Source organism: Nicotiana tabacum, chromosome 12, assembly GCF_000715075.1.
Source record: "Nicotiana tabacum cultivar K326 chromosome 12, ASM71507v2, whole genome shotgun sequence".
Lineage (NCBI taxonomy): Eukaryota > Viridiplantae > Streptophyta > Magnoliopsida > Solanales > Solanaceae > Nicotiana > Nicotiana tabacum.
This window is the reverse complement of record NC_134091.1, coordinates 101,996,416-102,021,534: the sequence shown is the minus strand read 5'-3', so window position 1 is coordinate 102,021,534 and position 25,119 is coordinate 101,996,416.

Below are 25,119 nucleotides of genomic sequence, written 5' to 3'. Positions count from 1 at the left end.
TTTGAGGTATAGCTGGGGCCTTGTTGCCGGTATTTCCATATTACTTTTCTATTGTACTTAGAGGCTCCGTAGACAGGTTATGGGTTGTGGTTCATGTTTGGAATTGAACTAGAAATGTTGGTATTTGGAAATCATGTTTTTTCATTAATTCTATAAACTTGTAATATTTTGGAAATTATGAATGAAGCTGCTAATGAGAATGAAAAGGAAGTTGTTAATAAAATCTTTACAGTGTTTGATTAATGGAGTACATCTCCTCTTTATTCATGGATAAGTTTGGGTAGAAGGAAATCTAACAGGCTTGCTCGGCCGGGTTCTCTCGGTTGAGCGTCGGTCGCGCTTCCCGAGTTTGGGGCGTGACAGAAATCTACGGACCACATCAACATCTGCTGTCGCATAGCTAATTAACAGAGTGCGGACCGCAGAAGGAATTCTGTAGCCGCACTCGTCTCTTGAACCCTTAGCCAAAACCGGTTAGTATAAATAGTAGCCCTAATGCTACTGTTGAAACTTTCCAATCTCTGAGAAATTAAAACAAAGGCTAAAATCTTGCACACAACTGATTCAATCATCTGCCACTTAATTGAGCATCTGCAACCACTCCTTAACACCACTTAATCACTGGTATGTTCAAAGCATTTCTAGGATTCTTCAATTTTCTTAGTTTAGTTTACAATTTGTTAGTTATTTTAGACCATTTGTTAATTTCATATCTATGTGGGGTGTGAATTATGCTGGGTAAACTCCTAGTTGCTATTTGGGGAATAGGTATTTGGTTTTTCATGTTTAATTGCTACTATAATGTCCAACCCTATAAGACTCTGCCCGATAAAATTTTGAAATGTGCGGCCGTACAAGGAATTGTGTGGTTCGCAGAAGTATAGCTTAGAGAATTTGGTTAAGCAAGATTGTGCAGACCGCACTTGAAATTGTGCGGTCCGCAAAAATTCAATTGCGACCGCAAAAAAGTGTGTGCGGCTGCAAATCAGGGCATTCTCTGTCTTCAGAGAGTTGCCATTTTTATGTACCCATTGTGCGGCTGCACTCAGAAAAGTGCGTACCGCACTTCAACTCTACGGTCGCATTCAAAATCTTGCGGACCGTAAATTCTTTGATGCGGCCGCACATCAAAATTGTGCAGTTCGCACAACCAGACCTGCGACCGCACTTGCAATTGTGCGGACCGCACTTCCCCACCCTGTAATATGTTTTGTTCTATGAATTTTTGTTTATCTGCAATTGAATTAGAACTGACTCCTGCTGCTGTTTGTTGCAGAAAATGGTTAGATCATGTGGTCATGGTGATACATCAAAGGGGAGGAGTGAACCTTCCAGAGGTAGAGGTAAAAGCAATTTACCCTCGCCCTCCAAAGAGTAATCAGTAAGAAAGCCACAGCGGACCGACAGAGATAGCCCAAGCCCTCCGAATCTAGTTTATATGCCCCGTCTAGGGAAGCATCGGAGGGCAACTCAGTACAAGAGCAGCTTGATGTGCAATCACAGCCACATCTGCCTCAGGACAGATACCAACTTAGAAACCAGCCTACCTCTTCTGAGAGCACTTCTGAGGGTTCGGAAGGTAACAGTCAGGCTTCGGAACCTTCATCCATACATGCCCCCAATGCACCTACTACCATAATGGATGTTGATGATCTCCCGGACGATGGCTGAGGGGGTGATACCAGAATAGCCTGCCTTGAGAGGTCGAAGAAGAAAGAAATTTGTGAAGATAGGTTCGTCAATCTTGCAGCCTTCTCTAGTTTAGAGAGTGGTGGCCGTCGAGAGCGCTCACTCTTGAGCATCAGTTCTTGTTAAAAGACCTTGATAAATACAACCCGGTGGTGTTGAGGCAGTTCCGGGAGCGGAAGGGCTAGACATGGTTCACTAAGAGTGTGATAGATGCCAAAGAGTACTTGGTCCGAGAATTTTATGCCAATGTGACGTACATAAAGAAGGTGACAAAAGTGACAAAAGTGAGGAAGCTGAAAGTGAGGTTTGATCAGAACACCTTGAACACCTACTTGGGGTTTGAGGATGTTGAGCCAGTGCAATATTTGGAAAGGCTGGCTATGGGTGATGTATCTCGCCCATGGCTAGCTGAGATTATGGAAGCTCCGGGACCACCACCACCATGGATCACAGCAGGGGTTCCTATTCATAGGAACACGCTGAACTTCGAGGCAAAGGGATGGTAGACATTCGTATGCAGCAGACTAGACCCGTGCCAGAATGACATAGATCTTCTAATTCCTCGGGCAGTGCTAGTTGCCTCTATCATGGCCGGGTACCCAATCAATGTGGGTGTCGTGATGTCGGCCAATATGTATTTGGTCACCAGGCAAGGTGACACCACCTACCCGTATCCCAACACTATCACTGAGTACCTTACGGATGCGGGGGTGGAGTCGAGGGATTTTGATACCAAGGTGCGGGCGAAGAAGCTCTTCTCATGGTATTCTTTGATGGCTGGTGGAAACCCAAAGAAAAAGGGTCAGCCGACTACTACTGTAGGCCAGTCTGATGAGCCTTCGATGGTAGCTACAGAGTCAACAGACATGCCTTCTACTTCAGCAGTTCCTTCTACCAGTGCAGCTGCCATGCCTCCACCTCCTTCTTCAAAGCCTTCAGCATTAGTTCCCTCCAACTCGACTTAAGGCCAGTGCCTATGACCACTCATCCACTATCTGCGCTGCGAGTCTCCCAGACATTGACGAGCCTTAACAACTAGATGCAGACAGCTACTGCAAAGCTATCTGACTTTAGTGCTGTTGTAGCACAGTCATCCACCGCGGCACCCCAGATCCCTTCGACAGTCGAGGACACATTAAAGAAGATCTTGGAAAACCAAACCACCATCATGAACACCTTGGTAGCACATGGATCAGTGATTGAGGAGCTGGGGAAGTAGGTAAAGAAAATGAGGAAATCCCAGGCAACCAAGAAATCAGTTGACAGGTTGAGGATAGAGGTGACCAAGATAGCAGCAGCTGGTGAGCTTCCATTCAATTTGCTCATAGGGTCAGACCCACCAGCATCAGCAGCTCCAGCAGCACCATCAGCACCAGTGGCACCAGCTGGCCAGTTTGAGGAGCCAGACCTGGCTGCCGACACTGCTGAGGTGGTGCGCCAGATGTTCACCCACTCAGTTACTCCTAGAGCCAAGGATGATGAGATCCAGTTAGAGGACACTGAAGGCGGTGAACCTGCTATGGACACAGCCACATAGGGAGTCCTCTTCACTCTTACCCTTCTTTATTCTTATTTTGTTAAGCATTGGGGACAATGCTTACTTTTATTCGGGGGTTGGAGTTTATTTGATATTTGGATGATTTGACATTTGGTTTGTAATAACTGATAACATTTTCCTTTTTCTTTTTATCATGTATAGATTCTCCTCTTTCACTCTCTATTGATGTACATATTTTCTCTTTTCTTCCCTCATTATGTATATTCATTATGCTTGTAGTAGCTTGCTCTGTAGCTTCTTTATGTTATTTTCTTATTAGTCAATGTTTAATTCAGTAGCCTCTTGTTTAATCTAATAGCTTCTTTTTAATCTAGTAGCTTCTTTTTATGTTTGAGTGGACAATAAGCCTTTGGTTTTCTTAATGCCACGGTTCTTTCCAAAGGTAGTTTTTATGTGAACCGAGTGACTCTTCCCAACGATGGATGGCGTGACAACCTTCTTAAGGGATTGAGTCTGTTTTTGGTGTTTAAGTAAGAATAGTAGTAATAAGGAATAAAAAGACCTAATTGAGTCAGGCTCGAAGAGTCAAACATTCTTCACTTGGCACCAACACACTTAACTACGTGCTTATGATTAAAAATAATTTGGAAAGAAACAGCTCTAGTTAGTGACCTTCTGACTCTTGTGTTGACTTAAGCAACCATCGAGTGGTTTGGTCGAACCATACTGATTTTCAATCTTTAATATGGTCGTTGTGGGCCCTTGACTCAATCCTATTTAACAATCCAGCTGTGTGAGAAGTGCACTGACCCTATCCAGTGGCCGCAGATTGTGCAGAAGAACTTATCAGAGATATATGAGAAGTGCGGCCACAGAAGCTAGGCAAGAGCAAAAGTTCAGAGAACCTACATATCAAGTTCAATGGAAGTGCGTACCGCACAATTATTATGCGGCCGCAGAAGATCAGTTACACGGCCGCAGTTGCATTTGTGCGGTCCACAAAAAATCCATGTGCGGTCACACTCAGAAATATGCGGACCGCAGAAAGAGAGAGATGCGGCCGTGGTTCAGAATTGTGCGGCCGCAAGATTCCAATCCTGTCAGGTTGAAGCAAAGCGCAAACCGCACATGGAATTGTGCGGCCGCAGAACCTCTGACAGGGCATTTTTGTCTGAAAATTCCAGCTCTGTATAAATAGAAGAGTTTTACTTTTTAGGAAATGTTTTGGACATCAGTAGCTACAATAGCCATTTTTCTTTATTCTCTTTTGTAGTTTTTGCCATTTTGAGTTTTTAAACATATATTTCTTTATTTTAATTATCTATATGGGTTTAATTATCATTTTTTCTTCTATTTCTTCCGTCTTAAGCATGAGTAGCTAGATTTTTACTAGGGTTGTGACCCAACCCTAGAGTGTAAACTTAATGGGTGTTTAATTCATTGCTTGTTTATGGTTGGGTGTTTATTATTTAGCCTTGTTCGTGCTTTTAGTTGTAGAATTAATGGTTGCAAATATTAGTTCATGCCTATTTGACTTGGTCTCTACTTGAGAAAGAGAGACTTAGTCTAGAAAAATTTGGCTAACAGGAAATTGGGGTGAATCAAGAGATTGATAGTCCCAATTAAAGGGTTGAATTTAGAGATAGTAAAACCCGACTTGAGCTTTGTATCAACCATTTTGTTCAACACCCATTTGGACTTGATAAAGCCAATTTGGGCAAAGTCCCTCTCTGACCGAGAGGTATTGAGTGGGTACTCAAGTGTTGATAGCTATAATATACCCCGACCAATAAAATAGACTTTAAAGTTTACAATCCGTTAGGCAAACACCTAGGTGAAGGTCATAGACCTAGGCCTTTTACAGTATTTGAAAAATAACAACAAAAATAATTTCTTAGTTTCATTACTTAATCCTGAAAGCTTAACTTGGAATAGACATAGAACACCCATCAATTTGTGAAAGTGTAATTTGAGATAGTTCATACTCATACACTGCAATTTATACTCCTAAATCCCACGTATAGCTCCATGTGGAATTCGACCCTGACTCCTTGTTGGGTATTACTATTGCAATCGACCGTTTCATAACCTTGAATTGAGGTGTGAACTTGGACGAGATCAACAGTCTGATCACTTATGGCTCAAGAACTTAAAAATAGTAATGGTACGTGTGGGAGTTAAGAGGTTACAAGTAATCCAAGGCTACTTAGTAATGCCTCACGAATCCTAACATGTTGTCTACAACAATGAGATTGAAGACACCTCGAGATATGAAGGTAATTATCATATGAATGATTGAGTACCCACAAGTAAAAAATCCATGAATAATGGGGAAAATAATGAGGTAATGTTAATCGCATGAGGCATGATGATATGAAGGTGTGATATTGACTATAGTCAGAAAAACTTATGTTATGATGAGGCCATGAAGATAGATTGCACATTTCTTACATTTAGCATTGTGGAAATACTGTATGTTATGGAAAGTTATATGAAATTTATACGGGTTTAGCCCGAGGCAGTTGTATTTATGAGAAATATATTTGAGCATGGACTGAAGGACAAGATGTTAGAAAAAGATTTTTGAAAGTAAAATGGGCACAAACGGTGATATGCTAACTTTATTGTTGTTGTAAGGATAGGAAGAGTTGATACTTGGCAACATGAGTTGAGGCTAGAAGTGCCATGATACTTGGGTACAAGAAGGGGCAAAGAAATCTTTGATGAGCATAACCATTTTTCTTTTGTCAGGATAGTAGGTGCTACTAAATATAATTACAAAAATAGAAGTCAAGGCTTCATGAAAAATTGAAATAGTGAATTAAAATTTCAAGCTGGGGAAATAAATAACTTGTAATAGTATATCGGCGTGTGTAAAATTAGATAGAACGGAGTAAAAATTTAATGAAATCTTTGAGTATCATGTTCGAGCCCTGGATTTGGGTTTTACGCCTAAGTGAGGGAGTGTTAGAGCAAGTAAAAGTCACCTTAAAGGTGATGGTTGGAAAAATAAAATGGAGAAATTTTATTCACAAAAGAAAGATGAAGGAAAAATCTTCGCTAAGATTCCTGATGAAATGAGTAAAATTGTCCTACAGTGCTGGTAGAGGGATCACATGCTTATCACGAGCAATAGTTACGGTGTTCGACATTGATGTTATTAAAAGGTAATACCTAATAGTCAAATATTTAATGGGCTACTCAAATAGATTCCTACAACATAATTAGGAAGATGTATCACTTGAATTAAATTCAACCTTTTGCAGAAAATGAGAAAGTACTTTGGTTATACATTGGCTAAATAGAACAATGAGGGCTATACATGAGGATGAAATATTTGCACACTTGGAATAAAATGAGGTAGAAATTAAGTTATGCTATGCATATTCCTGAATAAGAAATACTCTTGCAAATCGAAACAATGTGCTCCAGTAAGAAGCACGGGGTTAGAAAGGAAAAAGAAACTAAAAGGTGCAAGTATATCCTAAAAGCATTGTCACTTGGGAGTTAGAAGCCTACAATCCATGATAATATTCCTATGATAGGCATACTAGAAAATACAATCTGAATTTATGGTAGAGAAATATCACAAAGGACATGGTGGTATCTATGAGTTGGTTAAGGTTAAGAGAATAGAAGTATGTACACTGATGTTCAGGAATGGATGGTAGACTTGCGCCACAAGGAGGAAGTGAAATGAATATTTGCACAGTGAACTTGTTAGCTATGGTGTTTATCAAATTGAGGTCTAATGGAAACTCAAAAGTTACAAGTGCAAGTGGAGATATAAATCACCCACGTGATGGATGGATCTAAGTAAGATAAATATCTTGTTAGTCTTCGGATGGAATAAAAGAACATCATAGAAATATTTGGTAACTAGAGAATCAAGAGTCCTATGAGGACAAACTATGCTTAGAAGTAATTTTATGTAAATATGAAAGACTTTGAGTGAAAGAAAAAAGATTTTTAATGTATGCAAGAAATGCTCTTTCACGTGCAACTTGGTGTATACAAAATAAAAAGAGAATACATATATGCATGGTAGTAATATGTGTTGAAATATAGAGTAACCGGTGTTGGAATGAGCGAGGTATAGATATGCAATTTTTTAAAATTGAAAAGAAGTATTTGACGCAATTATGGTATATGTGCGGCCACGTGGGGTTTAAATATTTTGTTGTTATACGTTAGGTATGTATGTACGTACGTGTGGGTCTTAGATAGTTTGTTGTTGTGCATTGAGTATGTCACGACCCAAAATCCACTATAGGCCGTGATGACACCTAACACCGCCGTCAGGCAAGCCAACAGTGATTTATCAATTTAATTACCCATTTTATTACTTTCGAAATCATATATTATAATAAGGAAAGAGACTTACACTTCTAAATACACTGGAATGTACACCATTTGTAGTTTATAAAATAAATAAAAGGCGATAATAATATACGAAACCGTGAGCATCAACTAGTATAACCCCAAACCCCGGTATCACAAGTGCATGAATATTTTCTAAGGAGTACAATAATAATACAACATATGTCTAGAATGTCAATAAGACTGGATAAAATAAATAATTCGATGGAGATTCGGACTGCGATGCGTATCCTGGAATGCAACTCACATGAAGTCCCCTTAACAGGTGCGCCTACACACCAAGATGATCATCAAATGAACTTATCAGATCCTACACATTTAGTGCAGCAGTGCAGCATGAGTACGTAAATCAACATATACCCAGTAAGTATTTAGCCTAACCCTGGAGAAGTAGTAATGAGGGGTCGACATCGACACTTACTAGAGGTCCAATAAAGCAATATAATAAATCATAAGAAGATATGAAGCACACAACAATAATGGGATAAATCTGTAAGTTATGTAATCTTCCAAATATTTCTTTTAACGTATGAATTCCTCAATATTGTATTCTACCTTAACAGCTCAGAAAAATGTCAAGTGCCAATGTCATATGTATAAGGAATACCACATAAAACGCTGGGCATCAGTGGAAAGATAATCTCGTGAGCATTCGGACTGCCAGCGATATAACGCACGATAATGCCGAGGTTGTTCGGCTCAATCCAGAATAATGTGTACACTGCTGAGGGTCGAGCAGCACGAACCATATATGTATCTATTATACTGTGGAGGCGTTCGGCCCGCTCCACAAGAAAGGAAGGAGGTTATCGAATTACGAGGTGCATGATTACAATACAGTACATGAGCACAATTATAAATATACCCCTTTGCATTCATCAAATATATTGGCAACAACTCAAGGTGATAAAGTTCGGCCTAATATATTTACATGTTTCTAAATCAATTGCAGTTAAAATTTTCAATTCATTAGACTAGCAAAATGAGTCCAAAAAATTTAAATATTATATGATAAAGTCCTAAGTCTACTCAGACATAATCATGCTTTAGCTACGTACGGACTCTCGTCACCTCGTGCATACGTAGCACCCACAACTAGTTACACATAACAATAAATATCACATAGGGCTAGTTTCCCCCTCAGAAGGTTAGACATGAGACTTACCTCACTCCGAAGTTCCATAACCTACTCCAACGCCTCTCTAACACCTCAACTCAAAGCCAAACGTCCCTAAACTAGTCAAACAACGTGTAAATCAATCAAAATATACTCCAATGCTTAAAATTTAACAATTTATAATGATTCCCAACTCCGCTCGAAAAGTCAATAAAGTCAACCCTTAGGCCCACGTGCCCGGATTCCGAAAATTTTCGAAGAGAAACTTTACCAAAATCATGGTGAAAATCCAAAACTATCAATTCTAGGTCTTCTTCTTAAAATCCCAAAATGTTCCATAAATTTCCATGTATAAATCCGCATATAATCCATGTATTTCACTACGATTATGTGAAAATTACTTACCTTGCAATGGTTGATGAAAATCTCCACTTGAAGCTGTCCAAAAATCGCCCAAACCAAGAAAGAATGAAAGAAAATAGGCCAAATCTCGTATAAAAATCCAATTCTGCCCACCGCTTCCTCGCACCTGCGGAATAGTAGCCACTTATGCGGCTTCGCACCAGTGCAAAATCCATCGTAGGTGCGTCTCCAGCACAAACCAATAGCCCTCGCTTCTGCACCCCCAGTAGCCCACCTGCGCTTCCGCGGGCCTCAAGCGCTTCTGCGCTCGCGCAGCATGTCCGCTTTTGCCGCCCTGGCCTTCTTGGCCAACCTCCACTTCTGCGCTCCAATGGTCGCTTCTGCGATCACGCAAATGCGGGGATTCCTTCATACATGCATCCTCTGCCCAGCTCACTTCCAGTCGCTTCTGTGGTTCACTACCTCGCTTCTGCGATGAAGCTTCCGCAGAAGCAGTTGCGCGAGCAACTGAAATCCTCTAGCTTTTTCCTTAAGTCCAAAATCCGATTTGTTAACCATCTGGAATCCACCCGAGGCCCCCGAGACCTTAACCAAACATACCAACACGTCCCAAAACACATTACGAACTTAGTCGAGGCCTCAAATCATGCCAAACAACATCGAAACTACGAATCGACGATCGAAGTCCTTCTTTAAACTTTCAAACTTCGATGAACACATCCGAACCATACCAAAACATTCCGTAATGATGCCAAACTTTGCATACAAGTCATAAATCACAATACGAACCTATTCCAAGGCTCAAAATTCCAAACGAACATCGATAACACCAAAGCCCACTTTAAACCAAACATAGGAAATTCTTAAACCTTTAAAATGCCAACCTTCCATAAGAAGCACCGAAATGCTCTCGGGTGATCCGATACTCAACCCGAACATATGCCCAAGTCCAAAATCATCATACGAACCTATTGAAACCTTCAAATTCCTATTCCAAGGTCGTTTACTCAAAATTCAAACCTTAATCAATTCTTCCAACTTAAAGCTTCTGAAATAAAAAAATGTCTTTCCAAATCAACTCTGAACTCCCCGAAGTTCAATTCTGACCACTCGTACAAGTCATAAAACATGAAGTGAAGCTACTCAAGGCCTCAAACTGCCGAACAACACGCTAGAGATCAAAACGACCAGTCGGATCGTTACATTCTTCCCCACTTAAACATACGTTCATCCTCGAACGTGTTAAGAACTGCTCCAGAGTTGCCCCCAAGATCACTGTTCAACACCTTGTGCACCTACCCGTGCCACCACAACCTAGTTGAGCACATTAACTCAACCCAGACTGAAGATTCTCCCTTCTATTTGGTCAATAAGCCTTAGAACCAAATTCCAACCTCCGAATTTCTCTTCAAGACATGTTTCTAACATACGAACACCGTACCAATCACTACACACTGTACCAAAACATGATCGTGCACTTGCGCTGAAATCACACCATGCACTATATAAGTCGGTTGCCCATAATAACATTCCCCGACCACATAGCTGGAATTTCACGAATCTGATTCCCGCAATACACCTCATAATGCGTATAAACCATGTTCCAACTCTCGTAGTACTTCCACGATGAAAGAGATGTGTAGAAGCTCATAACCACCCGCCGAATCAACAAATCATGGAGTCTCTCCTCCTGACAAGGACCGTTAACTCATTCCGAACGGAATAACGATATTTGCTCTTTAATATATCTTATATAATCTGATTGCACTGATTTCATGTCTAATAATCTCGTCTCACCTAGCACAAGCTGCTCAGGCAATAAGCCATCTCACACACTGAACCAAATCTCGTATGATGCCATCAATGCGACAATAAACTACAATTTGAATATGACACATAAGGGAGAATGAACTCTGGAAAAAGGAGCTACCCGGTCTGCGTAACGAATAAAACGGCCGAAGAGACGCTATGAACCTTTCTTATAGAATGAAAAACAAATACACAAAAATAAGTATAGGGAACCGTATTCAACATCTCATTATTGTGGCGTGCAACCCAATCCAACTATGACACTGTTGCGGCGTACAACCCGATCCAAACATGACACTGTTTCACCGTGCAACCTGATCCACACAACATACATGTGGCGGCATGCCACCCGATCCAAACATGATAATCAGTAAGGAAACACCCAACAAGCCGTAACGCTTATACTTACGAGATGCCCAAATATCAATCACTTAGCTCATTTCAGAAGAACCAATGCAACACGCAACTGAATTCCCCAACCGCAGACAATACAAACCTCAAGTCATGGCCTAAACCGTCATGACTCTTATGGAATCCATTTACACAACAAGGCCATTTGAATCAAATACCTCCCAAATCAATCAAGTTGTGATGGCTGTCAAGCCCGCACGTACAACCATAAACCACATGTATAACTTCACACACCGAAGGAACTGATCATTGCCGCAGTCATGTTGATTCAACCATTACTAACCGAACCAACTTCTTCCAATTCACTCTTTACTTGCCTTAAAAATAATAGTAGCTCCATTCAAGCATCATAACAAAACTCAACAACACTCCTCCCAAGTGACCCACTTTACGAGACCACATCGTCTCAATACACATGAACCATCGCATACCTTCTTCATGCACATAATAGCATCTCTAACTGGTACACCCATTATGAAAGACCTTCCGCGAATCCGAAACTATTTATCCCATTTTTCCAATACTGCCCCGCAGACCCGATGATAACATAGAAAATTTCCCAAGTATTCTTCACACTCTGCTGCAAAATCCTGGTCTCCAGCCACATAATGAACCCATTAGAACCACTGTTGAGAGTCACCCACTCTGACTTGGTCCCAAATATAAGCCAAACTCGAGTGCGCTGCTAGCACATGAACACCCTCTCAAAGAGGCAACTGGCTGAATTCCTTTCCTTGCACATCACATCCACAAGAAGCATAAACTCCGAGTCTTCCCAAAACTGCACATGAATCGATAAGGAAAAGTTTAGCACACATTCATCAAGTCCTTTGCTCGAACTACCCCTGATGTTTTCTTTTCTTAGTCATAAATAATCCACCAATGCATCGATAACCAGAAGCTGCATAAGCAGACAACCACGTGATCCAGTCATAGACGGTAGGGCTCCCCCACTTAGCTTTAGCTACAATTATATAAACCTAGAACCCACAAATAGTTCCCCTTCTAAATTACCATGATCTTGCACCGTCAACCCGCCAAATTTCTTGTAGTTTCTTATTAAACTTTTCATGAACATTCCGTATTATCAGCCGCAATCGCATATTCGACCTTCCGTCGGGTAGTAAGTAGAATTCTTCGTAGAAAGTTCACAAAATCATGCAACTGCTAACCTGCTCACAAGAGATAACCCACCTGTGGAGATTCCATACCGACATCTTCTAACGACGCTGCACTGGGTACCACTACCGCAAACTCAGTAAACTCTCCTAAGCCCGTGCCCTTCCACCAGCTGTACAAGTCTGTTCATTCCCCATTGACATTAACTGAAAGTCCGACAATACATTCCAAACTTGAAGTCATGTTTCATCCCAACGATAATAAAGTTTTCACACCCCTCTTCATTTCCAGCAACTCCTTTCTGCCATATTCGATCTTCCTCAGTGTAGTAGCCACTATTTCAAATAAGGTCGGTAGACCTAGTCACTTTCCACTATGATCCCTAAATCACTCTAAACTTTCTCAAGGCATGTGGCTAACCTGTCACAGAATCCATATGCTATACTACCACTCCCACTTCGGTTAAACCATCTCCTTTAAGCAAATTCTCGACCTCTGCTCTTCATACTTGACCTGCCAATAATTTGACCACCGCGAGACACCTCCCGCTATGTCCTTCCTCATCCTTTGCTGCCCAAATGTTGCCTCAAATAAAAATCCTTCTCTATAGCACATGAACTAATAAAATGCTACCAACTCTAAACCTCCTCGAAGATCATCTTTCTCGAGCCATCCACTTTCGAAGCACCGGTTCAATTCTGAAATTGCTATACACTGCCATCTCTGACAACTGCTTTTTAGACATTATTTCACCACACTCTGCCCCGAAGGCAAATCAAAGAAGACCATAACACCGGCGAACAACAATACATCCAAACAAGGATGACAACACCACATCAAAAATGAAAATTCCACCACACTCGAAAATATTAAGTCTTGTTACTCCATCAACAAAAACCTGAACATCCATAGTCCGATTGTCCTTCCTCCGCTGGAATTAGATGCCAAACCTCTAAACCATGAACTGAGAAGTTCTTCTTTTCGAGTCATTCCCTGTCGCGATCCATAAATAAGCACCCTACCATTATACCAACATTGTGCGATAACAACGCATGAACATCATAGCAACATGTGCATAGCCTTAAAACCATAGAAAATACAGATACTGAGCCGAAACGATAGAACATCCTTTCGTAAGGCGACGATAATAGCCCGCCCGAACACGTAGGGAAAACAACATCCCGTACCACGTCTGCAGTACCACTACAACTCCTCGACACCCAATTGATAACAAGCGCTTCAAGTCGCATAAGATTGAGTAGGAAGGAAATAAAGACATAAGCCTCAAAGGAATCAAATCGCGCAATGAGGAATCAAGAAGGGAAGTTCTCCTAACAACCCTTTAGCCTCTCGAAGATAAGTACAGACGTCTCTGTACCGATCCACAAGACTACTAGACTTGCTCATGACTCGTGAGACCCAAGTGAACCTAACACTCTGATACCAATCTGTCACGGCCCAAATTCACTATAGGTTGTGATGGCGCCTAACGCCGCCGTCAGGCAAGCCAACGGTGATTTATCAATTTAATTACACATTTTATTACTTTCAAAATCATGGATTTTAACAAGGAAATAGACTTACACTTTTAAATCCACGGGAACATACAAAATTTGTAGTTCATAAAAGAAATGAAAGGCGATAATAATATAAGAAACCATGAGCATCAACTAGTATAACCCTAAAACCCGGTGTCACAAGTGCTTGATCATTTTCTAAGGAGTACAATAATAATACAATATCTGTCCAGAATGTCAATAAGACAGGATAAAATAAATAATACTATGGAGACTCGGTGGACTGTGATGGGTAGCCTGGAATGCAGCTCACATGAAGTACCCTCAACAGGTGCGCCTACGCGCCAAGATGATCGACAAATAAACTTGTTAGATCCTGCACATTTAGTGTATAAGTGCAGCATGAGTATGTAAATCAACGCGTACCTAGTAAGTATCTAGCCTAACCCCGGAGAAGTAGTGACGAGGGGTCGACATCGACACTTAGTAGAGGTCCAATAAAGCAATATAATGAATCATAGGCAGATATGAAGCACACAATAATAATGGGGTAAATCTGTAAGTTACGTAATCTTTCAAATATTTCTTTTAACGTATGAATTCCTCAATCTTGTATTCTACCTTAAAAGCTCAAAAACATGTCAAGTGCCAATGTTAAATACATAACGAATACCGTATAAAATGAAGGGCATTGGTGGAAAGATAATCTCGTGAGTGTTCGGATTACCAGCGATATAATGCACGATTATGCCGAGGTCGCTCGGCCCGATCCAGAATAATGTGTACACTGCCGAGGGTCGATCGGCACGAACCATAAATGCATCTATTATACTGTCGAGGCGTTTGGCCCTCTCCACAAGAAAGAAAGGAAGTTATCGAATTACGAGGCACACGCTTACAACACAATACATGGGCACAATAATAAATATACACCTATACATTTTTCAAATATCTTGGCAACAACTCAAGGTGATAAAGCTCGGCCTAATATATTTACATGTTTCTAAATCAATTGTAGTTAAAATTTTCAATTCATTAGACTAGCAAATGAGTCCAAACAATTTAACTATTATATGATAAAGTCTTAAGTCTACCCGGACATAATCATGCTCTAGTTACGCACGGACTCTCGTCATCTCGTGCGTACGTAGCACCCATAACTAGTTACACATAATAATAAATATCACCTAGGGGTACTTTCCCCCCTCACAAGGTTAGACATGAGACTTACCTTGCTCCATAGTTCCATAACAGGCTCCAACGCCTCTCTAACATCTCAACTCAAAGCCAAACGTCCCAAAACTAGTCAAACAATGTGTAAATCAATCAAAATATACTCCAATGCTTACAATTTAACAATTTATAATGATTTCCGACTCCGCTCGAAAAGTCAATAAAGTCAACCCTCGGGCCCACGTGTCCGGATTCCGAAAATTTTTGAAAATAAACTTTGCCCATAATGCCACAAACTAAAATATACAATTTATTCCTAATTTCGTTTTCAAAATCATGGTGAAAATCCAAAACTATCAATTCTAGGTCTTCCTCTTAAAATCCCAAAATATTTCATAAATTACCATGTAAAAATCCGTATATAATCTAAGTATTTCACTAAATTTATGTGGGAATTACTTACCTTGCAATGGTTGATGAAAATCTCCACTTTATGCTCTCCAAAAATAGCCAAAACCAAGAGAGAATGAAATAAAATGGGCCAAATCCCGTATAAAAATCCAATTCTGCCAAGCACTTCCTCGCACTTGGGGAACAGTAGCCGCTTATGCGGCTCCGCACCTATGGAAAATCTATCGCAGGTGCGGCTCCAGCGCAAATTAACAGACCTCGTGTCTGCGCCCCCAGTAGCGCACCTGCGCTTCCGATTCTATAGGCCTCAGGCGCTTCTGCGCTCGCGCACCTGCGCTTCCATGTCCGCTTCTGCGGCCCAGGCCTTCTTGGCCAACCTCCGCTTCTGCGCTCCAATGGTCGCATCTACGATCACGCAGGTGCGGGGATTCCTTCGCACCTGTAGCCTCTGCCCAGCTCACTTCCAGCCATTTTTGCAGTTCACTACCTCGCTTCTGCGATGAAGTTTCCGTAGAAGTGGTTGCACCAGCAACCAGAATGCTCCAGCTTTTTCTTAAGTCCCAAATCTGATCCGTTAACCATCTGGAATCCACCCTAGGCCCCCGGGACCTTGACCAAACATACCAACGCTTCCCAAAACACATTACAAACTTATTTGAGGCCTCAAATCGTGCCAAATAATGTCGAAACTACGAATCGACTATCGAAATCCTTCTTTAAACTTTCAAACTTCGACGAAAGGGTCCGAACCATACCAAAACATTCTGGAATGACGCCAAACTTTGCGTACAAGTTATAAATCACAACACAAACCTATTCCAAGGCTCATAATACCAAACAGACATCGATAACACCAAATCCCACTTCAAACCAAACTTAAAAAATTCTTAAACTTTCAAAATGCCAACCTTCCATAATAAGCACTGAAATGCTCACGGGTGATCCGACACTCAATCCGAACATACGTCCAAGTCCAAAATCATCATATGAACCTATTGAAACCTTCAAATCTCTATTTCAAGGTCATTTACTCAAAAGTCAAACCTTAGTCAATATCTTCCAACTTAAAGCTTCCGAAATAAAACTTTTCTTTCCAAATCAACTCCGAACTCCCCGAAGTTCAATTCCTACCACCCGTATAAGTCATAAAATATGAAGTGAAGCTACTCAAGGCCTCAAACTGCTGAACGACATGCTAGAACTCAAAACGACTGATCGGGTCATTATAGAGTATGTATGTGCGACCGTGTGAGGCCTAGACATCATATTATGTTATAGATATTTAATTGTTGATTTGTTTTGAAACTGGTGCCCATGTGGGGGCTTGTTCTGGACAGTTGAATTTTTGGGTAGTCCCAATTAAATAGAATACTCTACTAAAAAAATTTAAGAATTTGGAAAGTTAGCCAAATTTTTGGGACTTAAGGAAGTTGAAATTTTGGAAGAACATCTAAGATTCATATGAAGTCAGGAATGATTCAGGATGATGGTTAAGGTGAAATGAGGATAATACTCTTCCTAATAATGACTTGCAAAATATTTGAGGACGAATGTTCTTAAGTGGGGGAGAATGTAACACCCCGAAATTTTTTAAAGGGTTTTAAGACCATTAAGAAGATTGAAGGGTGCTATTAATTCGGGTATGAATATAACTAATAATATGAAGGATATCAATGTATCATGATAATATATGTATGAGGTGTATTAAGAATGGTTTTGTTACAAGAAGAGCCCTAAGGCTAAGTCAAGTTAGAAACTATATGATGGGCTAAAGTGATAAATAGGTTTGCACAAGATCTAACTTCAAATGAGCACAACTCCCAATATATGAATATTTATATGGTTTACGACCTATCAAATTAAATATATATGAGTCTAGTTTTCATTTCTTCAAAACGTTCGTCATTTGGATATTCCTACAAGAAGTTATGATCTTTTTACTAAAGGGTATCACAGCAGCCATGTAGCTACGCGAGCTATGTTGCCTTGGGCGTAGCTGATTTCAGCAAGGTATTCAAATGAAGGGGCTCTCAAGAGTAAGGGAGCGTAGCTAGCTGGAGGTGTGCGTAGCTACGCATACTATCAAAATTACAAAAATGACTATTTTGGGGACCGAGAAATAGATGGAATTTTGGACAAGGGTCTTGAATCTAGAGAAGGAGGAGCACATCCCTCGTAAACACACTTCAGGGTAAGTATTTAAGATGCATTTGTGGCCATATAACACCATTTAATGTTAGTTTTAACATCATTCATGGATCAAAATCCATAGAAAATGTATTGAATCTTCAAGAACACCAAAAAGAGAAAAAGTGAGATTCTTCCACCAAGAGGTAATTCCTTAACTTGAGCTTCACATATATGATATATTGAAATATGGGTAGCATGTTTATGAGTTTTATTTGAAGTTGTAATGGGATATTGTATGAACCCTAAGGGTGGGTCTTGAAAATACTATTTTTGGGGAAAGAAGAAGATGAATAGTGATAAATTGATATAAATGGATATGTATTGAGTTTCTAATGATTCTCATAGACTTGATAACTTAATTGATGAACGAATTGAATTGAGAATCGTCATTTGGATAAGATACAATACTAGTTCTTGAAATGGGAGTTCTTAAACCTTGGGTTTTGTTGGAGAAGACATTGAATAGTGACTTGATGATGTTAGGTAATTAACGTAGTATAATTAATAACTCCAAATGAGTACTAAATGATATGAATTGAATTGAACAGGCTAGTGAGTGAACCTATAGGATAATTTGGGATGGTTGAAGGCTTGTTGCCGAATTGTGAAGTCTAAATAGATATTTATAAATCTTTTCATATTTTTTAACGTAGTTGGGATATCTAATGGTAGATATTGAATTGTGAGTGATATTTGAGCATTTTAATCAATTGGAATATTGTAGTATTTTTGGAGCTTGAAGGTTGAGGTAAGTTGATTATGACTTACTCTTCTTGAGGGATTCTCCCTAAAGGCATGATTTGTTAATACATGATGTTACCTATAAATGTGCATCCGTACTTGTGGGGACAAGCGGGAAGGATGTCACCATGTGTTTCTATGTTTGTTGATTTTGAAGTGCCGTGTGATGATAAAATTCTTAATTTTAAAACTTATTTGTAAGAAGAAACTGAAGGAAAATGTTATAATTTTTATTAAAACTTATGTGTTGATAAGAGTATAAACTATTTGAGTACTAAAGATACGTTTTCATGAAAAAGTATGTGTTTTGAAATTTGATCAATGGAATCGCACTTGTTGTATCTTTTAAAGATTGATGTTAAAGTGCTAAAAGCATTAAAATAAAAAAGGTTATATATTTGATTTTGTTCAAATGGTTTGGATTGATTATGAAAAATCATGATTTGATAAAAATATTTCCTTTGAGGCTATTAGGCTATGAATCTATTTTTTATATTCAAATATTTTGGGAGTTACTAGTAGAGACCACCGAGATTGGTTCAAACGTTGAGTTCGTTACCATGGAACTACACGTGCCGGTGTAGTGACGCATTCCAAGGTTAAGCCGAGGTTTGTGAGATAATGTCCCCCATTGGGAGGGAAAATGAACATTACTTAAAGTAATGAGGTTAAGTCGACTCATACAGCACTACGGAAAGCCGCCCAGACAAGTAGGGTCAAATACTTGTTGCTAGGTCGATCACCTAGTAGTTGTTTGTTATGTCGGTATCGGTATAGTACTTCCGATGAAAGATAAAGATGACTTTCTTATTTTTAGGCCTAAGGAGTCGAAAGTGATTTTGATGACTAAATGAAATTGAAATGGTTTTGTATGATTTTATTAAAAATCTTGGATTGATACAAATGTTATAAGAATTTATATCATGCTTTATACTTCACTTGTCTTTTCATTTGAAATGATAAAGAGCATGATTTATATAATTATTTATCAATTTATATCAAATATTGGTTGCATAGGTTTTGTAAAATCTAGTCCCAGGAACTTGAGTTAGAGAGAGTCTATGACACTTATTGAGTACCGTTGTGGTGTACTCAGCCTTTAGGGCCACCCTCCAGGCCCCTTCTTACTTTATATGTTTCATGATGAGGTATGATACGTGGCATGCGGACATGTATAATGACCCGGCCGGTCGTTTTGAGAGTTATAGCCCCAATCCCCTATTTACTGTTTTCCTCGTATCTCTTTCTGCTTATGTGACTTGCCATGAGGCTTTGGTTGTGTTTTCGGAGTATTTTGGGACACTTAGTCCCTAAACGGAAGCTTAAGTCTTAGGATTTTTGACTGTAGTTGGAACTATGTGAAGACAAATCCGGAATAGAGTTTCGCCGGTTCTGTTATCTCCGTTGGGTGATTCTGGACTTAGGAGCATGTTCGGACTGTGAATTGGAGGTCCGTAGCTGATTTAGGCTTGAATTGGCGAAAGTCAAATTTTTGGAGATTTTGACCGGTAGTGGACTTTTTGATATCGGGGTCGAATTTTGATTCTGGAAGTTGGAGTAGGTCTGTAAGACTGAATATGACTCATGTGCAAATTTTGAGGTCAATCGGACGTAGTTTGATAGGTTTCAGCATCGGTTTTAGAAGTTTAAAGTTTCAAAGTTCATTAAGTTTGAATCAGAGGGTAATTCATGTTTTTAGCGTTGTTTGATGTCATTTGAGGGCTCGACTAAGTTTGTATAATATTTTTAGGACTTGTTGGTATGTTTGATTGAGGTCCCGGGAGCCTCGAGTTGATTTTGAGTGGTTAACAGATCATTTGGAAATGTGTTGGATTGGCTGAAGTTGCTGCACCTTGTGTAATCGCACCTGCGCATTTTAGGCCGCAAGTGCTGCACCGTAGAAGCGGCCATCGAGCCACAGAAGCGATTATGGGCCTGCCCAGCAGGGACCGCAGAAGCGGTCAGAGTCTCGCAGAAGCGGACTCGCATGAGCGGTGAAAGGAACATAGAAGCGGGCGTGCAGGTGCGACACCTCATCGCAGAAGCGGACCCAGCCCTCTTAGTCATTTGCGCACTTGCGATGGAATTTTCACAGGTGCAGTGTCGCAGATGCTACTAGATGTCCCCAGGTGCGAGATCGCTGGGCAGAAAAGGGAAAATTTTGAGGGTTTGATCTCATTTACATTTTGGGTCTTTGAGAGCTCGGATTGAGGCAATAATTCAAAGATTGTTCAAAGAGAACTTTGGGGTAATGGTTCTTAACTCGTTTATGGTTATATTTCACTAATCTATAGTTGATTTCATCATTTAATTAAGGAATTTGGTTGAGAAATTTGAGAAAAATGGGAGAAGTTCTTCATCTAAGTTTTTGAGTTTTGATTGGGATTTTGATATAGAATTTGGATAATTTTGTACGAGTGAACTCGTGAGTGAATGGGTGTACATATTTTGTGACTTTTACCCGATTTCGAGACGTGGGCCCGGATCAACCTTTTGGGGCAATTTTCTAATTTCTTGCTTTAGCTTTGATTTTATTAATTAGATTAGTTTTTTATAGTTGTATTTATGGTGTGTAATTGATTTTTGGCTAGATTTGGGCCATTCAGAGTCGAATATTCGTGGAAAAGGCATTGTTACCAATTGATTAAGCTTGGTTTGAGGTAAGTGGCTTGCCTAACCTTATGTAGGGGGAAATCCCCTTAGGATTTGGTACTTTGTGATATGTGAGCGTCGTGTACGTGAGGTGATGAGTACGTACACGGGCTATTTGTTGTAAAACCCAATTTATTTTAATGAGTAGCAACCTATTTTTCCTTTAATTTGAGTTATACCGTTTAAATGAGTATTAGTATGTTTTCATTCTTAATTGAGCTATTCCAAAATGTGTAGTTATCCTATTTAGTCTAATATCGCATGTCTATGTGCTTTAACTACTTATTTGAACTCTGTGAAGCATGACTAGTTGATTTCCTGCTTTTCCTTGTTCTTTATCAGTATAGCTGTAGAAATCTTGCTGTTAACTGTTGTATTTATCGGTTTGAGCTGTGTGTTTACTTTTGAGACTACGAGGCGGTTCCTCGGAAGTTCTCCCTGCACATTTACTTTTGAGACTACTAGGCGGTTTCTCGGGAGTTCTCCCTGCACATTTACTTTTGAGACAACGAGGCGGTACCTTGGGAGTTCTCCCTACATATTTACTTTTGAGACTACGAGGCGGTACCTCGGAAGTTCTCCCTGTATATTTACTTTTGAGACAATGAGGTGGTACCTCGGGAGTTCTCATTGTATATTTATTTTGGGATTACGAGACGGTATCACGGGAGATCCCCTGCTATTTACCCCTGTATTTCCTTTTATTAAATTCTAGTCTCTTATTATACTGTATATTCTCCTGCCTTATTTATTATTTACCAGTGGGCCTGACTGACCTTGTCACTACTCGACCGAGATTAGGCTTGGCACTTACTAGGTACCATTGTGGTGTACTCATGCTACTCTTCTGCACATGTTTTTATGTGCAGATCCAGGTTCATCATACCATCCTCACTATTAGTTGTTCATTTGCTGCTATTTCGGAGACTTCAAGGTATATCTGCTCGCGTCCACAGACCTAGGAGTCACCCTCTATCCTCCCCTATGTCAAACACTTCCTGTATTCCTTTTATTAGACTCTGGTGTATAGAGATGCTATTTTTCTTCTGTAGCTTGTGACTTACGATGTTTTGGGTTTTGGGAAGACTGTGTATTTATAGAGTATTGGTTATTGTACATGCCGAGCGGCATTGTTACTAGTTATTCAGTTATCCACTGCTGTTAGTTGCCAAGTTTTACTTTTATTTTGTTATTTTCTACAATTTGTTAGGCTTACCTAGTCGTACGGACTAGGTGCCATCACGACATTATACGGAGGGAGTTTGGGTGGTGACAAGTTGGTATCAGAGCTCTAAGTTCATAGGTGTCGTGAGTCACAAGTAGGTTTAGTAGAGTCTCGTGGATCGGTACAGAGACGTCTGTATTTATCTTCGGGAGGCTATGGAACTGTTAGGAAAATTACACTTCATTGATTCCTTGTCGTGCAAAATTGTTGACTTCGAAATTCTAAACTTCTGTATTCTATTCTCTCACAGATAGCGAGGACACGTACAGGCGGATCTGATAATCAGGCATCCGCGCCCACTGTTAGAGCCACAAGAGGCTAGGGTAGAGGCCGAGGACGTCCACACGGTGCAGCCAGAGCACCCGCGCGAGCTACGACAGAGGAGCCCCCAGTAGCTGCAGCTGGACGGCAAGCACCTGAGGTACCTGTTGCTGCACCAGCCCTCCAGGAAACTCTAACCCAGTTCATGAGCATGTTCAGCACATTAGCTCAGATTGGATTGATTCCACTTGCACCTGCCACATTTCAGGCCGGGGGAGGAGCACATACTCCCATGGCTGGTACTCCAGAGCCGCGGGTTCAGATCAACCAGGTTCCAGAGATTTTACCGATGCAGCCAGTAGCTCCAGCTCAGCCCGAGGATAGGGTAGCAGTTTCTGAGGTGGAGCAGCTCAGACTTGCAAGGTATAAGAAGTACCACCCTTCTACCATCAGTGGATTGGCGTCAGAGGATGCCCAGGGTTTTCTGGAGGAGTGTCACCGTATTCTCCGTACTATGGGTGTAGCGGAGTCAAGTGGGGTTTCTTTTACTACATTCCAGCTTAGAGAAGCAGCCTATTAGTGATGGCGTGCTTATGAGTTGAGTAGTCCGGCTGAGGCAACTTCACTTATATGGACTCAGTTCTCGGACATATTTTTGAGAGAGTATGTCCCTCAGAGCCTCAAGGACGCATGGCGTGCGAAGTTTGAGCAGTTGCGCCAGGGTGCTATGACTATGTTATAGTATGCAGTTTGTTTAAGTGATTTGGCCCGACATGCACCAGCCTTGGTTGCCACAATTCAAGAGAGGATTCGTCGGTTTATCGAGGGACTCCACCCTAGTATCCAGCTTAGCATTGCCTGGGAGTTGGAGATAGATATTTCTTACCAGCAGGTTGTGAGTATTGCTAGGAGATTGGAGGGTATGCTTGCTCGGGAGAGAGAGGAGAGGGAGGCCAAGAGGTCTCGATAGTCTGGCACTTATAGTGGTACTCGTGCCCCGTTCGCCATGGTAGGGGTTATGGGAGTCACCCCGTTCATTCAGCTCTTGCAGCTGCCAGTGGTATTTCGATCCCTTCTAGGCCCTAGGAGCCTTATTATGCACCGCCAGTGTCTAGTGTGCCTCCTGCACGGGGTGCTTTTATTGGTCAGTCTAGCAGACCTTGCCCGAGCCAGTCACAGCATCCATGCTCTCCCAGAGCTTGTTTTGAGTGTGGTGACACCTGCCATATGGTGAGGGATTGCCCCAGACTTAGGAGGGGTGCACCTCCATAGACTTTTCAGCCACAGCGTGCCCCGCAGAGTTCTCAGGCTATGGTTATAGCTCCAATTGCTACCCCACTTGCTCAGCCAGCTAGAGGTGGAGGTTTCCCTAGAGGGGGAGGCCAGGCCAGATATTATGCCCTTCTGGCTCGTGCAGAGGAAGTTGCTTTGAACTTTTTCATTACAGGTATTGTTCCGGTCTGTCATGGAGACGCGTCGGTCTTATTTAATCCAGGCTCTACATATTCCTATGTGTCCTCTTATTTTGCCCCATATTTAGGCATATCTCGGGAATCCTTGAGTTCTTCTGTTTATGTGTCTACTCCTGTGGGAGATTCTCTTGTTGTGGACCACATGTATCGGTCGTGTTTGATTGCTCTTAGTGGTTTTGAGACTAGAGCCAATTTATTATTGCTAAGTATGGTAGACTTTGATGTTATCTTGGGCATGGACTGGTTGTCGCCCCATTATGCTATTCTTGATTGTCACGCTAAGACCGTGACACTGGCTACGCCAGGATTACCGCGATTAGAGTGGAGAGGTACCATAGAGTATACTCCCAGCAGAGTAATTTCATTTCTTAAAGCTCAACGAATGGTTGAGAAGGGGTATGACGCGTATCTAGCTTATGTGAGAGATGTCAGTAGTGATGCCCCTACAGTTGAGTTGGTCCCAGTAGTGAGGGACTTTCCAAATGTGTTTCCAGCTGATCTTCCAGGCATGCCGCCCCAAAGAGATATTGATTTTGGCATTGATTTGTTGTCGGGCACTCAATCTATCTTTATTCCTCCATATCGTATGACTCCTCCTGAGTGGAAGGAGTTGAAGGAGCAGTTACAGGAGTTTCTTGATAAGGGCTTCATTCGGCCCAGTGTGTCACCTTGGGGTGCTCCTGTCTTGTTTGTAAAGAAGAAGGATGGTTCTATGCGTATGTGCATTGATTATCGCAAGCTGAACAAAGTTACAGTGAAGAACAGGTATCCATTACCTCGTATTGATGATTTATTTGATCAGCTACAGGTTTTCCAAGATTGATTTATGTTCCGACTATCATCAGTTGAAGATTCGGGAGCCAGACATCTCGAAGACTGCTTTTAGGACTCGGTATGGTTACTACGAGTTTCTTGTGATGTCATTTGGGCTGACCAATGCCCCAGCACCTTCTATGCACTTGATGCACAGTGTATTTTGGCCTTATGTTGACTCTTTCGTCATTGTGTTTATTGACGACATTCTGGTGTACTCCCGGACTCGGGAGGACCATAAGCAGCACTTGAGGACTGTGCTTTAGACCTTGAGAGAA